The following is a 13,073-nucleotide window of genomic DNA, read 5'->3' as shown; positions in this document are numbered from 1 at the left end:
GACGTCGCACCTTAGTAATCGCTAAACCAACTTCCGAGGGGTTATTGACCACGCCGGAGCACGATCAACCTGACCACGAGGGTCTGTTTCCTGCGAGCAAACGAAGAAGAAGCAAGAAACTGAGATTGCAATCTGGATATTGCGAATATAAGATGAAAGCTTTATTGATCAAGATGGGGTTCTATGACGTCTTGGTCTGGTCGTTGAACACAAGCGAAGTACGCGAAGTTGTAGCTATGGCAAACTTTAATCTAAACAAAACCCAAAGTCTAAACGACGCCCTAAGGGCTGTATATATGGAGGAAGAGGGGGGAATTTCGTGGCCCTTGGGGAAGGGGTCCGAAACCAACCCTATCTCTTGTTTCCCCACACATACAGACTCTTAAAACAACCTATACTCAAGTATTTCGAAAATACATGGGCCTGGCCCAACAATAAGGTGGCGCACCACCTAGAATAGCCTCTGGATGAAAGTTATGAAGTAGCATCTTGTATATTTCGTCCAAGGCTTCATGCACTCATTACGGTGGCTTCTACATCCTGAAATCATCACTTGTAACTCCGTTCTTGTTCCCCTTGCGCATGCCATCATCTCCATGCTTGTTCTTGCTCCAATGTCCATCCTTCTCCAAGCTAGGCCCTTCATTTGTAAGCAAAACAAATGTATCCAATTTAGGCAGCATCATATTCTCATGAACATTAGAATCATTACCAAGAAATGAAAGTACCTGGTAATTTAATTGACGTGCGCGAGCTCTAGTAATTGGTCCAGTATGTATAGCAGCAGGGGCTGTGGGTGTAACAATGGTATTGATGTCCTCATCAGATGTCTATCCTGAAAAACACATCGTGTCTATTTCATAAAAAATAACCTCAATTTTACAATGGATTCAATTGACTCTATATAATAGTTAAACGTCCTAACTAGCTTGGAAAACAAGCACATGCACGTACTTAAAAAATAGATAACTCCTAGGCATAAGCTAAACCGACTTGATCTAATATTTAGGAAAACAAAAACTAATATTTCTGGTGCATGCATCGCTGACTTGTGTCCTTGTGCTGGCGGGCCCCATCCAATATCCTTCAAGCTCAATAGTTCCCGAATAAGTAGGATCCTCCTGTTGATCTTTTCCTTGCGGGGTAAATAATCCTCTTGTTTTAATTATCTTGTCGTAGCAAATAATCCTGGAAAGTAAATGACCAAAATTGTACATGGACTCCTTGAGGCCCTCTCCAACATGTCTCTTACCAAAATAGTTAGAATATCCATTTACTCCTGATGCTTGCACGTCTATCCTAGAAGAAACTATCATCTCAACTTGAACATGTTTCTTCTCTTCCTCTATGTACGTGGTCTCCAACACATCAGTATGCATGATCATACCATTTACTAGTGCATGTTCATCTTTGTGACTTGGCCGTACATACTCTGGTGTATATGAAGTGTACTTTCGAACAATACCGGCTTTAGGCAAAACATCAAAGACCTCGATATTTATAGTACACCGGGCCATATCATCCTCTCCCCCTTTAATGGAAACCGTCCTTGGTTTCGGCTCAATCTCTGCAGCAATATTTTCATGTACAGATTGAATGGTGACCACAAAATATTCAGTAGCTTTGACAATATTATTTTCTACATCTTCCTCTTTTTTTTATCTTCTTCTGATGTTTACTCCTCCGAGCAATAAAACGATCCTGGCCCATGGGCACGATGTCGTACTTCTTACCCTTCTTGACGGTATATATGTGTGTTTGACAATCATAGACAACATCATGCTTTTTGTACCATGGCTTTCTGATGTAGGGCGGAACCCTAGGGATCGATCTTTCACATTTGGAGAGGATCCCTACGAGGAACACGAAGAACACACGGAGGGGAACGAGGGAAATCACGGGGAAACACTCAAGAACAAATCCAATCACACATCACATCCACTAGACAATCAAACACACAAGATCCACAAGGGTACATGAACAACAAAAGGAAAGATAGAAGGTAAAGTTCATCTCCAAGAGGAGGTCTTGATGGGGGTCCACCCGTGAGGGGGTCTTGATGATATCCCGCAGGATCTTCTCCAAGATGGAGGTCTTGGCCTCCAATGGAGTAGTCTCTCTCTCTCTCAAGAGAAGAGTAGGAGCAAAGCTCACATACAAATGAGCTATCACTTTGCTGACCCTAACTAGAAGGAGGTGGAGGAGTATATATAGTGCTAGCCCACGAAGGGGTAAGTGAGAGGGGGATACATGGGCCTTTGGCCCAGTTAGGCACGCGCAGGTGCCGGATGATGAAGCCATGTACCTAGGGCAGGGTCATGGACCTATCCAAAGTACCCTCCCCAAGGACATCTCTAGAAGAAACTACCTTTCAGTCGACCTGGAAGGATTTCACTCGACAAACTCGAAGACACTCGACCATGATGCTACTCACTCGACCGTCAGGAGATCTAGAGTCACTCTGCACACAAACGGTCTGTCATCAAGTAGCCTTTATGGTCATGATAGCACTTTATGTGGGCATTACCAGTAACCCCCTGTCTTAATGTACTTTAAACCCTGCATAACTGAGGGTTGGAGAGGGCTGGCGAACTCTATATAAGCCAACCCCCTCCTCAGTGTAAAGGGTTCGCACCCCTGTAACTCATACGCATATAATCCAGTCGATCGCCTCCGGGCTCCGAGACGTAGGGCTGTTACTTCCTCCGAGAAGGGCCTGAACTCGTAAATTCCTTATGTTTACAACCACTCCATAGCTAGGATCTTGCCTCTCCATACCTACCCCCCTTTCTACTGTCAGACTTAGAACCACGACAGTTGGCGCCCACCGTGGGGCAGGTGTCTTAGTGACTTGTTGGAGAAGTTGCAATTTGTTCCGATCTTCTTCACCATGGTTTCAGGCGGAGTTTTGGTCGAGGGCCGCGAGATCCGTCTCGGCGCGCTTACCTTCATCGCCGACGACTCTGCTTGGCTTCAGGAGGCTCCACTCGACATCGACGCGCTCCCGGTCCGTGGAGCGACACACTTTTTCGCGTGTGTCCGCGACGTCCTCCTGCGGCAACCGTCGACCCAGTATCGGTCGGTCATTGTGTCATCCTCCCTCCCTACTTCCCGCTAACGCAAGCGCTCCAGTCGGTCGAGGCTTCAGTGGTGGGTGAGACATGTGGTGGCCCGCCAGTCGGCCACCCCCCAAGTCATGGCAATCGAGCCCGACGAATCTCTCTACGGCCTGTTCGACCTGTCGACTGGCTCCGCAGAGACTGCATCCGAGTGCGACAGCAGTGATCCAGCTGCGGAGGTCCTGATGGTCAATGGACCGTGCAGTCCTCCCGGCTTCCCCCGCACTGATGGAGGCGACGGTGGAGGCGATCCAGCGCATGTCCACGAAGAGTATCAACCCGAGCCACTCACTTCACTACAAAGGGAAGATCTTCGCCGCCGGAACATGGATGTGCTGCATACTCCTATCGTTGGAGAAATCCCTGAGGCTCGCGCCTTAGAGGACGCGCATTTGGCCAACTTGGCTGAGCGCACTCGACCGGAGAACCTCTAGCGAGCACTCGACGAGCGTGCACGGCAACGAGTTCCGGACTCCAGTCGACGTCAACTCTTTCCACCACCGACTCAGGTATATCGAACTCCGATTCAGAATTTAGCAGCTGCAGCCCGTATAGCAGAGTCAATTCAGCCTTCCCAGTCAGAGGCTGGCAGAGGCTTGATGCAGATCAGAGATTTGCGCTGGGTAGCAAGAGATCAAAATTCAGCCGTATCACAATCGCGGAACAGGATTCACAGCAGATCCGTCACTGCGAATTCAGTCTAGTCGGCCCATAGCCCTAGATCGCCCCCGAGGCATGAGGGACGTGGAGGTCGGCGTGATCAGTATGATGACCGATTCAATCGCGATGATCGGCGTCGAGTGCCTACTCCACCCCCAAGAGGTGGGTCGTACGCCGCTCGACAGCAAGATGACAGACGCCAGCACAGTGTTAGGCGAAGGGTTCCAGTCGACCCCAGAGAACCAGGCTTTGATGCGAGATCCATCATCGTTCAAGGTTTGGTCGATCGGAACAGAGCTCACCGAGAAGGCCATGACAGAGATATGCCCACCAGCAGCAGAGTTCACGTTTCAGGACCAGAGTGTTTTAGCAGAGCCATCAGGGCCGCGGTGATTCCTCGACTGGAGTCAGTAAGTTCACCGGTGAGTCCAAGCCCGATACTTGGCTTGAAGACTACCGAGTGGTTGTTAAGATTGGCGGCGGCAATGATGAGGTAGCTATGAAACAACTGCCTCTTATGTTGGAGGGCTCGGCCAGAGCATGGCTGAATTAGTTGGCGCCTGACAGTATTTACACTTGGGAAGATGTTGCCCGAGTGTTTGTCAGAACATTTGAAGGAACTTGCAAGCGACCAGCAGGGTTGACAGAGCTGCAGGTTTGTGTGCAAAAGTCGAATGAGACTCTAAGGGATTACATCCAGAGGTGGATCACGCTGCACCACACCGTGGAAAATGTATCTGATCACCAAGCAGTCTGTGCCTTCAAGGAAGGCGTTAAGAACAGGGAGTTAAGTCTGAAATCCGGTTGGACCGGAGACATGACCCTGAGTCGGATGATGGAGATTGCCACCAAGTATGCCAATGGTGAAGAAGAAGACCGACTCCGGAGTGGCAAGTACAAGCCAACCACTCATGAAACCGGAGGAGGGAACTCCAGTCGGAAACAGAAGCAGAAAGCCGAGCCAGCTGCTCCTGGGGAAGCCTTGGCCATGACTCAAGGAAAGTTTAAAGGGAAGCCCAAAGCTCCTTGGAACCCCAAGAAGGTGAAAGACAAGGAGGCAAATGACGTGATGGATTTGCCATGCCACATCCACACAAAGAAAGATGAGGAGGGTAACTTCATTTACCCGAAGCATACCACTCGACAGTGCCGGCTCTTGATACAGCAATTCCAAGGGAAACATCCCAAGGACAAGGAAAAGGAGTCGGACAAGATTGAGGACAAGGGAGATAGTGATGAAGAATATCCCCAGGTGAATTCCACTCTGGTGATTTTTGCTGACGTTGAGAGCAAAAGTCGATTGAAAGTTATCAACCGAGAAGTGAATATGGTTGCTCTGGAGACTCCCAATTATCTGAAATGGTCTCAGACTGCCATCACCTTCGACCAGTCCGATCACCCGACACACATAGCCACCCCTGGGAGGCAAGCTCTGGTGGTCGACCCAGTCGTTGAAGGCACTCGGCTGACTAAAGTGCTGATGGATGGTGGCAGTAGCTTGAATATATTGTACGCAGAGACACTGAAAGGGATGGGCATTCTGATGTCCAGACTCAGTACCAGCAACACGAGCTTCTATGGAGTCGTTCCTGGCAAGAATGCTGCGTCACTCGGCCAGATAGCTCTCGATGTGGTTTTCGAAGATTCCAAACATTTCCGCAAAGAAAAGCTGACATTTGAGGTTGTGGATTTCCAGAGTGCCTATCACGCTATTTTGGGCAGGCCAGCTTACGCACGTTTTATGGCTCGACCATGTTACGTGTACCTCAAATTGAAGATGCCTGGCCCCAAAGGTGTGATCACTCTTACTGGTAATCGCAAGAAGGCGGAAGAGTGCTTTCAGAAAGGCTCAAAGATTGCCGACGCTCAGATGATAGCAAAAGAGTGGCAGGAACACCAGCAAAATGCAGACCCGAGTGATTTGTTGCGAGCTAAGAAGCCTGCTACAGAATCAGCGTTTCAATCGACTGGTGAGACAAAGGCAGTTCACATCCACCCGACCGACCCCAACGCTGCTCCGACTAATATCTCCACAACACTCGACCCCAAATAGGAAGAAGGACTCATCCAGTTCCTCCGTGAGAACTGGGACATCTTTGCATGGAAACCGTCTGACATGCCGGGTGTGCCCAAGGGGCTGGCTGAGCACCGTCTGTGAGTCGACTCAAAGGCGAAACCTGTCAAGGAACATCTATGGCGGTTCGCCGTCCAGAAAAGGAAAGCCATTGGCGAAGAGGTGGCTCGGCTCTTAGCAGCAGAGTTTATCCGATAGATTTACCACTCCGAGTGGCTCGCCAATGTTGTCATGGTCCCCAAGAAGGACAAGTCACTTTGCATGTGCATTGACTTTAAACATATCAATCGGGCCTGCCCGAAAGATCATTTTCCTCTCCCCCGCATCGACCAAATAGTCGACTCGACTGCGGAATGTGAGCGACTGTCTTTCTTAGACGCCTATTCCGGATACCATCAGATCCGTCTGTATGGACCCGATGAGATCAAAACAGCTTTCATCACCCCATTCGGGTGCTTCTGTTATGTCACCATGCCTTTCGGCCTCAAAAATGCCGGAGCCACGTTCACGAGGATGATTCAGAAGTGTTTGCTCGCTCAAATCAGTCGGAATGTGGAAGCATACATTGATGATATTCTGGTCAAGTCACGCAAAGGTTCCGGCCTGCTGACTGACCTTGCTGAAACATTTGCCAACCTCAGGAGGTATGATATCAAGCTTAATCCATCAAAGTGCACATTCAGAGTTCCTGGCAGAAAATTACTCGGTTTTCTCGTTTCCGAACGAGGAATCGACGCAAATCCAGAGAAAGTGGGCACTATTCTCCGAATGAAAAGACCTGTGCGTGTGCACGATGTTCAGAAGCTTACTGGTTGCTTGGCCGCTTTAAGTCGATTCATTTCTCATCTCGGTGAAAAGGCATTGCCTCTTTACCGACTGATGAAAAAGTTAGACAAGTTCGAGTGGACTCGTGAAGCTGATGCAGCATTTGCAGAGCTAAAAGCCGTACTTTCCACCCAGCCGGTGCTTGCTGCCCTGATCAGCAAAGAGCCTTTGTTGCTTTACATTGCAGCCACAGGACAAGTTGTCAGTATTGCACTTACGGTCGAGCGGGAAGAAGAAGGAAAAGCCTTTAAAATTCAGCGCCCAATATATTATATTTCTGAAGTTCTGACCCCGTCAAAGCAAAGATATCCTCATTATCAGAAGCTTGCATACGGGATCTATATGACCACGAAGAAAGTTGCTCACTACTTCTCTGACCATACCATCACAGTCGTCAGCGACGCCCCATTGTCAGAGATTCTGCACAACAGAGACGCAACTGGTCGAGTGGCAAAATGGGCGATTGAACTCCTTCCCCTGGATATCCGATTTGAGGCAAAGAAAGCTATCAAGTCCTAGCAATAGCAGATTTCCTCGCCGAGTGGACTGAACAACAACTACCGACTCAAGTTCACTCGGAGCACTGGACCATGTTCTTTGATGGCTCTAAGATGCTGAATGGTTCTAGTGCTGGGGTAGTGTTGGTTTCCCCCCGAGGAGACAGGCTCAAATATGTACTCCAGATTCACTTTGATTCCTCCAACAACGAAGCAAAATACGAAGCACTTTTGTATGGGTTGCGTATGGCCATTTCACTCGGCGTCCGTTGCCTCATGGTCTATGGCGACTCAAATTTGGTGGTTAACCAAGTGATGAAGGAGTGGGACGTCAGAAGCCCAGCTATGACTAGTTACTGCAATGCAGTAAGAAAGCTGGAAAAGAAATTTGAGGGGTTAGAGCTTCATCATATACCCCGACTGAAGAATCAAGCAACCGATGACTTGGCAAAGATAGGTTCCAAGAGAGAAGCCATTCCCAGTGGTGTGTTTTTGGAACATATCCACGCACCGTCAGTTAAAGAGGACCCTTTCACCAAAGAAGCCCCGCAGCCAAAAAGTACCACGGATCCGACTGAAGTCGAGGTCCCAGCCGTGGTCGACCTGATCATGGAAGTTTTGGTTGTCACTCCCGACTGGACATTGCCTTACATCACATATATCCTAAGGAAAGCGCTCCCAGAGAATGAAGAAGAGGCTCGACAGATCGTCCGTCGGTCCAAGGCCTTTACTGTCATGAAGGGACAGTTGTACAGAGAAAGCGCGACTGGAGCCAGTCAGAAATGCATAACACCGGAAGAGGGTCGGATAATTCTCAACGACATCCACTCAGGGACCTGTGGCCATCATGCGTCCTCTCAGACTATAGTGGCTAAAGCATACCAAGCGGGTTTTTACTGGCCTAGAGCAAATGAAACGAGATAGTCGACAAGTGTGAGGGATGTCGGTTCTTCTCCAATATGTCGCACAAGCCCACCTCAGCCTTGAAGACCATTCCAATCGTCTGGCCCTTCACTGTTTGTGATAGAGGCAAAGGTGTCCCGTCTTTCGATGAGATGATGGATATCGCTTTGGTGGAAGTCAACTTTGACGATCCGACTACGAACGTGCGAGGACATCGCGCCTTAGCAATCGCTAAACCAACTCCGAGAGGTTATTGACCACGCCGGAGCACAATCAACCTGACCACGAGGGTCTGTTTCCTGCGAGCAAACGAAGAACAAGCAAGAAACTGAGATTGCAATCTGGATATTGCGAATATAAGATGAAAGCTTTATTGATCAAGGTGGGGTTCTATGACGCCTTTGTCTAGTCGTTGAACATAAACGAAGTATGCGAAGTTGCAGCTATGGCGAACTTTAATCTAAACAAAACCCAAAGTCTAAACGGTGCCCTAAGGGCTGTATATATGGAGGGAGAGAGGGGGAATTTCGTGGCCCTTGGTGGAGGGGTCCGAAATCAACCCTATCTCTTGTTTCCCCACACATACAGACTCTAAAAATAGCCTATACTTATGTATTTGGAAATTACATGGGCCTGGCCCAATAAAAAGGTGACGCAGCACCTATAATAGCCTCTAGACGAAATTTATGAAGTGACATCTTGTATATTTCGTCCAAGGCTTCATGCACTCGTTATGGTGGCTTCAAAGACCTGAAATCATCACTTGTAACTCTGTTCTTGTTCCCCTTGCGCATGCCATCATCTCCATGCTTGTTCTTGCTCCAATGTTCATCCTTATCCAAGCTAGGCCCTTCATTTGTAAGCAAAACAAATGTATCCAATTTAGGCAGCATCATATTCTCATGAACATTAGAATCATTACCAAGAAACAAAAGTACCTGGTAATTTAGTTGGCATGCGCGAGCTCTAGTAATTGGTCCAGTATGTATAGCAGCAGGGGCTGTGGGTGTAACAATGGTATTGATGTCCTCATCATCCTACCCTTCTTGAAATGAAGTCGTCCTCGATGGAAGCTCATCTTCCTCTCCCAAATAAGGCTTCAAATCTGCAATGTTAAAAGTGGGACTAACCCCAAAATCTGCAGGCAGCTCAAGTTTATATGCATTATCATTTATTTTCTCTAACACCTTAAAGGGACCATCAGCACGTGGCATGAGCTTTGATTTGCGCAAATCTGGAAATCTATCCTTACGCAAATGTAACCAAACAAGATCTCCAGGTGCAAACACAACATGTTTTCTACCCTTATCTCCAGCAAGTTTATATTTGGCATTCATACGCTCAATGTTTTCCTTAGTTAACTCATGCATTTTTTAAATCAATTCAGCACATTGTTTAGCATCAAAATTAACCTTCTCCGAAGATGGAAGAGGCAACAAATCAATAGGTGCACGAGGTAGGAAACCATACACAACTTCAAAAGGGCACATCTTAGTATTAGAATGAAATGAATGATTATAAGCAAATTCAGTATGAGGCAAGCATTCCTCCCACATTTTCTTATTACTCTTCAAAACAGCCCTAAGCATAGTAGACAATGTTCTATTGACTACTTCAGTTTGTCCATCAGTTTGGGGGTGACAAGTAGTACTAAAAAGCAGTTTAGTCCCCAACTTAGCCCATAAACATCTCCCAAAGTGGCTAAGAAATTTAGTATCACAATCTGAAACAATAGTATTTGGCACACCATGCAAGCGAATAATTTCACGAAAGAACAAATCAGCAACATTAACAACATCATCGCTTTTATGACATGGTATAAAGTGAGCCATTTTCGAGAATCTATCCACGACAACAAATATGCTACCCCTCCCCTTCTTTGTTCGAGGTAAACCTAAAACAAAGTCCATAGATATATCCTCCCAAGGAACACTAGGTACAGGCAAAGGCATATATAAACCATGAGGATTGAGTCGTGACTTAGCTTTTTGACAGGTAGTGCAGCGAGCAATAGAACGCTCAACATCCTGTCTCATCTTTGGCCAAAATAAATGTGTAGCAAGTACGTCCTCCGTCTTCTTCACGCCAAAGGGTCCCATTAATCCTCCTCCATGCGCCTCCTGCAACAACAAAAGACGAACGGAGCTAGCTGGAATGCATAGCTTGTTAGCACGAAACACAAATCCATCGTTAACGACAAACTTGTTCCACATTCTTCCTTCTTTACAATTCTACATTACATCTTTAAAATTAGCATCATGCACATATTGATCTTTGATGGTCTCCAAACCATATATTTTGAAGTCAAGTTGTGAAAGCATAGTATAGCGACGAGACAATACATCAGCAATAACATTTTCTTTTCCCTTCTTGTGTTTAATGACATAAGGGAAAGTCTCAATGAATTCAACCCATTTAGCATGTCTACGATTCAGTTTAGCTTGACTTTTAATATGTTTCAAAGATTCATGATCAGAATGTATAACAAATTCTTTGGGCCATAAATAATGTTGCCATGTTTCTAAAGTCCGGACAAGAGCATATAATTCTTTATCATAAGTAGAATAATTCAGACTAGGCCCACTCAATTTTTCAGAAAAGTATGCAACAGGTTTGCCATCTTGTAATAACACACCTCCTAATCCAATTCCACTAGCATCACATTCAAGCTCAAAAGTCTTATTAAAATCAGGAAGTTGGAGTAAAGGAGCATGTGTCAACTTATCTTTCAATACCGTGAAGGCTTCTTCATGTGCGGTACCCCATAGAAAAGGCACATCTTTCTTTGTAAGCTTATTGAGAGGTGCAGCAATGGTGCTGAAATCTCTCACAAAATGCCTATAGAATCCAGCGAGGCCAAGAAAACTCCTCACTTGTGTGACCCTTTTGGGCTGCGGCCAACTCTCAATAGCTTCAATCTTGGCTTTATCAACTTCAATTCCCTGTGGAGTAACAACATAGCCAAGAAAAGATACTCGGTCGGTGCAAAAGGTGCACTTCCCAAGGTTACCAAACAAACGTGCATCACGTAGAGCAATAAAAACAGCACGTAAATGTTCCAAATGTTCTTCCAAAGATCTGCTATAAATCAATATGTCATCAAAGTAAACTACCACAAATCGTCCAATGAAAGCACGTGAAACTTCGTTCATTAATCTCATGAAAGTACTAGGTGCATTAGTTAACCCAAAAGGCATGACTAACCACTCATATAATCCAAACTTAGTTTTAAATGCTGTTTTCCATTCATCTCCCAATTTCATACGAATTTGATGGTATCCACTACGCAAATCAACTTTGGAGAATATTGTAGAGCCAGTCAATTCATCAAGCATATCATCTAGCCTAGGAATAGGATGACGATAACGAATAGTAATATTATTAATGCCTCTACAATCAACACACATACGTGATGTACCATCCTTTTTCGGCACTAGAATAATAGGAACAACACAAGGACTAAGGGATTCGCGTATATAACCTTTGTCGAGAAGCTCTTGTACTTGACGCATAATCTCCTTCGTCTCCTCTGGATTGGTACGGTATGGTGCATGGTTTGGCAGTGAAGCACCGGGAATTAAGTCAATCTGATGCTCAATCCCTCAAATAGGCGGTAATCCCGGTGGCACGTCTTGTGGAAAGACGTTAGCGAACTCCTGCCAAATGTTAGTGACAGCAGGAGGCAAAGAGGAAGGCACGTCCTCGAATGAAAATAATGCCTCTTTGCAACAAAAGCATATCAAACATATTTGCTGAAATCTAGCTCATCAATATCAGATTTGGTGGCAAATAAACATGCACTTTTCAATTTAATTTCAGAAGCAACACTAGATGGTTTATTATTAGGCTTCATTTGTTGCTCAAATTCTTTTGCCACAATCTGATTTTCACTCTTATTTTTCTCCTGTTTTGCTTTATTAGCTCTATTAATATCATCTTTCAAAATGGAATCAGGAGTCATAGGAAGCAAAGTAATATATTTATCCTTATGAACAAGAGTATAGTGATTGTTTCTACCATGGTGTACAGAATTTTTATCAAATTGCAATGGTCTACCAAGTAATAAGGAACATGCTTGCATAGGTACCACATCACAATCAACATAATCAGCATATGTAGAGATACTAAAATGCACACGAACAGTACGCGTTACCTTAACCTTGCCGCTGTTGTTGAACCATTGGATGTAGTAAGGATGTGGATGTGGTCTTGTGGTGAGAGAAAGCTTATCCACCATCTCCATGCTAGCCAAGTTGTTGCAGCTCCCTCCGTCTATGATGACACGCACAGAACGTTCCTTCACAACTCCCTTGGTATGGAACAAATTGTGCCTCTGATTTTGCTTAGCTTGTGTGACCTGCACACTCAAAACACGTTGAGCAACTAAACATTCATACCTGTCAGCGTCTTCAGGAGCCATGTATTGCGTCTCATGATTAGAATCATCTCCACCATGTTCTTCACGTGTAATAAGAGCCAAAGTCTCCTCATCATAGTCACTAGCGGACTCATACCCACCATCCTCAGTAGCAATCATCACACACTGAGATTTGCATTCTCGCGCATAATGACATCTTCCCTTACAACGATGACAAATAATATCACTTGTGTGCCCTGTTGATCCCATGGAAGAAGAAGGGCTCTGTGCAGGCCCGGCAGGTGCACTCTTGGCAGATGATGGTGGTTGTGCCTGCTTTCTTGTATCACGGCTGGAGATGGCACCTGATGGAGTTGCTGGTGCAGTGGAAGTAGAAGATGCATGCGGTGTCCATGAGGAAGGTCGACCTGCAGAAAAGTTAGTGCGCGCCATTGCTTGTCGATCCTGCACTTCACGTTCAGCTTTACAAGCAAGATGGAATAAACGAGTGATATTAGTATACTCCTTATACTCTAGAATGGTTTGAATCTCTCTATTTTATCCAAACGTAAAACGGGCAAGCATAGCTTCATTCTCCTCAACAATACCACATCTAATCATGCCAGTTTGTAATTCCT

The sequence above is a fragment of the Triticum dicoccoides genome, chromosome 2B, assembly GCF_002162155.2.
Source record: "Triticum dicoccoides isolate Atlit2015 ecotype Zavitan chromosome 2B, WEW_v2.0, whole genome shotgun sequence".
Lineage (NCBI taxonomy): Eukaryota > Viridiplantae > Streptophyta > Magnoliopsida > Poales > Poaceae > Triticum > Triticum dicoccoides.
Note: the sequence above shows the minus strand (reverse complement) of the source record.